Raw genomic sequence first — 4,423 nt, 5'->3', positions numbered from 1 at the left:
ATGTGACACAAACAAGCCCATAGGAAGTTCATTATTCTGTGATCAGCAACTTCTTGTAGATTCCTAACACATTGGTTTGTCATGGTACTATACCTATGTTGTATGGGTGTGTATCCAAGAGTTTTGGTTATGTGCTAGCATTACTGTTTTAAAAGGTGTTTGGCAAGCACTGCAAATATGCCCAGGTGTGCCCTGACAAGGAATGTGTATTTGGATTGTCTGAATCATGCTGCAGTCATGGACAGTGAAGCACATTTGCCATAACAGGTAGAACAGATCCATCAGCCTAGTTGTGATAGTCTCTTAACTATAAGGTGTGGTTCTGAACCTCAAATTAAGTAATTTTGAATCAACTGAATTGTATACAATGATTTACTGTTTATAAAAGTGTTATTCGAGTAGGTCTGTTGGAAACTCAGGACAATTACACCAGGAGAGGGGTAGTAATTTGGTCCCGAAGGCTCAGCCCTGGAGGAATTAAGGTTCAGCTGGACAGGGGTTATCAGGGAAATTAATTAGGTTCAGCTGGCCCAATTGCCTGGAGACCTTTTTATATCTCCTGGCAGGGAAGCAAGGGGGGGGGAGAGAAGAGAGAAGCAGAGGAGCTGCCAGCAAGTAGGGTAGCTGAAGCTCTGGACTCTTCTTGCAAGGCAGATTGCATCTCCCCAGAAGGAGAGAAAATAGAGCAGGGGCTGGTCTGAGAAGGGATCAGCCAGACCCTGCGAGAATTGGGAATGTTTTTTCTTTTACTTTGCCCAAAGCCGGTGTCTCAAGGCTAAGGAGGACTGAGGCTAACAAAAGGAGAGGCAGGTGACTTTTGCCACAGGTCCTTTCTGGAAATAATGGCACCATGGGGATGAATATCATTTGTGAAATGTATATTAGTATAACACGATTATGAGGAATTAGTGAAATTCACCAATAGGCTTTAAAGTTGTTACCAAACAGAGAAACAGGTTTTCTCTCAGCACCAGGGAATCCAGTGTGTTCTACCTGTTGCCAAATTAATTTAAGCAAGAAATATGGGAAGCCCTTATTTACATATGAATCGCAGGGGATGGGGGAATAGCCCACAGAAGGGAAGAACGGCCATGAGGTCATCCTGAACCAGGGGACAAAACAGTGACTTGGGAAGTATATAAGGAGAGAGAAGAAACATCTTGGCTGGACAAACACAAGGGCTAGAGTTCTGGGCAAGCTCAAATTGAGTTGGTCTTTCAACAAGGGAGGTGGGGGTTGAGTCCTGAAACTTGAATATAGGTGAGAAACCTGCTTAGGTAAAAATCTTTCACCTAGGGCCAACAAGTGGAAACCAACACCTTGGTACTTCTGCAGAAGGTCCTGACTGAGAGAAGTCAGCCACTGGCTGGAAAGAAAAGATTAATAAGAAGTCTTACCTTGAACAAGGCTATAGCTTGTTGAGGTTAAGTCTTGGCTTAATAGAAAAAACATATTTTTCTACTTTTCATTTGCTTGTAACCATTTGTCTTTATCCTTGTACTTTGAACTCACTTAAAACTTCCTCTTGTTTTGCTAATTAACTTGTTGTTGACGTTTTTATCTAAACCAACCTATGATGTGTTTAAATTTGAAGTGATTTTAACCCACGTTAAAGTAACAGCTGTGCTTTTGTTTCTCTCATTAATCCCGAGTGTTCCAGGAGAGGGCTTGAAATCTCTGGGCAGGTGTGTTTCAGGAAATTCAGTACTGGTAGTTGTGTTGAATCATCTGCAGAAAGTCACCACCTGGTGGAGACCCAGTGGGACTGTTGTGTTGTTAGGGCATGCTGCTGGCTGTTTGGTGTCAGGCAAGTGCGCCACAGCAGCAGAGCATTTTAAGGCCACCCAGAGTTATAGTGGCATGCGGTGACTCCTTACTGGCTGGATTGCATCTCAGAATGTGACATTAGTCATAACCAGGACATTGCTGGTGCTAACCACTGGTAAAACACAGGACTAGAAACACAGGCCCCTTTACCCAAGGGTCTTACCATTCTCAGTATTAAAACGAAGAGACAACAGAGGGGACTGACTGATGGGGGAGTCAAGGAAACAATGAGATATTATTGTGTCACCATGAGTTAGCAGTGGTCTCAGCACCACCAGCAGCCTAACCATTATTTCAAGTGCTTTTGTTGGCATCGCCAACCAAAGGAGAGTTTGAGGAGGGATCTTTGAAGGTGGATAATGAGTAGCTTTTGTGGATGCCTACTGGAGCATCGTCCCAAGTGTAGGGCGGTCAGCATGGGAAAAGCATGATGGTGGTGGTTGAAATTAACAAGGGGCAATGGAGGTGGGGTGTCATTGGCAATTGGAGGCAAGCATTAACAGCTCGAGTAGCAAATGAGAAGATGAATAGGGAGGGTGTGATGCCGGTTTTACTTGGCTGTGAGGCCTTGAAAGCGAATACAAGTAACTTATGGTATTGATGCAATAGAAAAGGGGGAAGCCAGAGGGAGGATGCGAAGGAGAGGCGATCGACGTGGTCAGAGTGACAGCTACAAATAATGATCTTTACAACAGCAGTTCTGAATGCATATGAGGCAGTTAAAAGATCATGATTTGTAATCAAATGTGAGTGTTGTGTTATGGAGGCATAACACAACTTCCAAAGCACACGGGATCTTTATAGAGGAAGGTAAATACACAGATTTTTTATTGAGAATACAACAGTGTAGTATATGCTTTTTCAGTCAACACACACCAATCCTGCATTGATGTTTATAGTACCAGTCCAGAGTCTGGATCAATTAGTATCAGAGGGTAGCGTGTAGTCTGGATCGGTAAAGGCAGCCAAAGTCTGTGCACCTTTATAGGACGCTTGCTGCTTTTTTGGATCAATCTAGTGTGCCAGCCAGGATTGGGTTCAGAGGGGAGCAGGGTCTATCGGTCGCGATCCGATGCTCCTGGGGAGTGTGGCATATGAACCCAAAGTCCCATGGCCAAGCACCCTGTCTTATAGGTTTTTTCTCTGTTGAAGTCTATGGCTTGGTTGTGTCAGTTTGTGACCGTACTTCTTAATTGATCTAAACTTCAGTACACCTCCAGAGGGTCATCCTGTGCTTTGTTCTGATTGAATACAATTGTCCTTAACACGTGCCAGCCTTGCACTTCAGGGTTGTCAATCTGCCCTTCATATATGGATGCGCGTTGGAATGATTTCTTTTAGTTCTATTAAGTCTTCTTCACTTCTCCTTTTTCTTGACATCTGGCTATAACAATGGCTTCACACCTTATCTTTTCCTGATGGCATATGTAACCCTTTGCCCTCTGAGTTTGGCAGCAACAAGGGCCGCTGTTCAGTATCCAGGGTTCGCGTTCAGTAAACACAATGCATACCGGCTTCGAGCCCTCACAGTGACCTGGGAACTTACTACCACACCCCCCTGGGGTGCCTCTTAGGAGGCAATTTACTTCCCTCTTCGCAAGCACGGAGTCTGAGTGTAGCAAATCTTTTAATAAAGGAAGGAATTCATTGGCGGCGATCCCATTTGGAGAAAACACAAACATAGTTATAACAAAACCATTTAAACAAAAAACCCACCTCCAGAGTCGTTTGCAATGTCCTTCCCTTAGGGCTTCAGTCCAATCACCCAAAGTCCAACAACCCAAAAAGTCTCTGGTCAATGCCAACCCAAAATTCAAGAATCTATCTGTGTGAGTGGTCCCTCCCCCAGCCTGGGTGAAAGGGGCACCTTACAAGTGAACAGTGGTCCAGGGCCAATGCCCTGGACCACGGTAGGATTGCCCCACTTTCACCAGGCTGAGCGGGGAGGGACCACTACAGATTAGACTTGCATTGAATTTTTGGAGTTGGATTGACCAGAGACTTTTGGGGTTGTGGAATTTGGGGGATTGGACTGAGACCCTAAAGGGAAAAGGACCATGCCAAACGTACTTGGAGGGTGGGTTTTGTTTAATGGTTTGTGTTATAACTATGTTTGTGGACTAGATGTATTCTGTCCAATGGAGATGCCGCATTAGATTCCTTTCCTTCTATTTAAAAGATTTTTTGCATTACCACTCAGACTCCGAGTGCTTGCCGGGAAGGGGGAGTACTATGACCTCCTCCGAGGCCCCAGGAGAGGTCTGTGGTAGGTAAGATTGTCCGCAGGTCCTGAGGTGATAGGGCTCGAGCCGGTTATGGCATTTGTGTTTACTTGAGGAACCCCTGTGATTATCGAACCCGGCCCTTGTTGCTGTGCCCAACTCAGAGGAGGCAGGAAGGAGTTATTTTAACATATGCACTCAGAAAAGATATAATCGTGTGAAGGCCATATGTTATAGCCGAATGGTCAAGAAAGGAGAAGTGAGAGACTTAAAGACGTAACAAGCATCACTCAACGCGCATCCATAATGAAGGGCAGATTGACACCCTGAAGTGAGGCTGGCACTTGTTAAATACAAAATATTTGGGAACAGAA

The sequence above is a fragment of the Chelonoidis abingdonii genome, chromosome 1 (assembly GCF_003597395.2).
Source record: "Chelonoidis abingdonii isolate Lonesome George chromosome 1, CheloAbing_2.0, whole genome shotgun sequence".
In the NCBI taxonomy this organism is placed as follows: domain Eukaryota; kingdom Metazoa; phylum Chordata; order Testudines; family Testudinidae; genus Chelonoidis; species Chelonoidis abingdonii.
Note: the sequence above shows the minus strand (reverse complement) of the source record.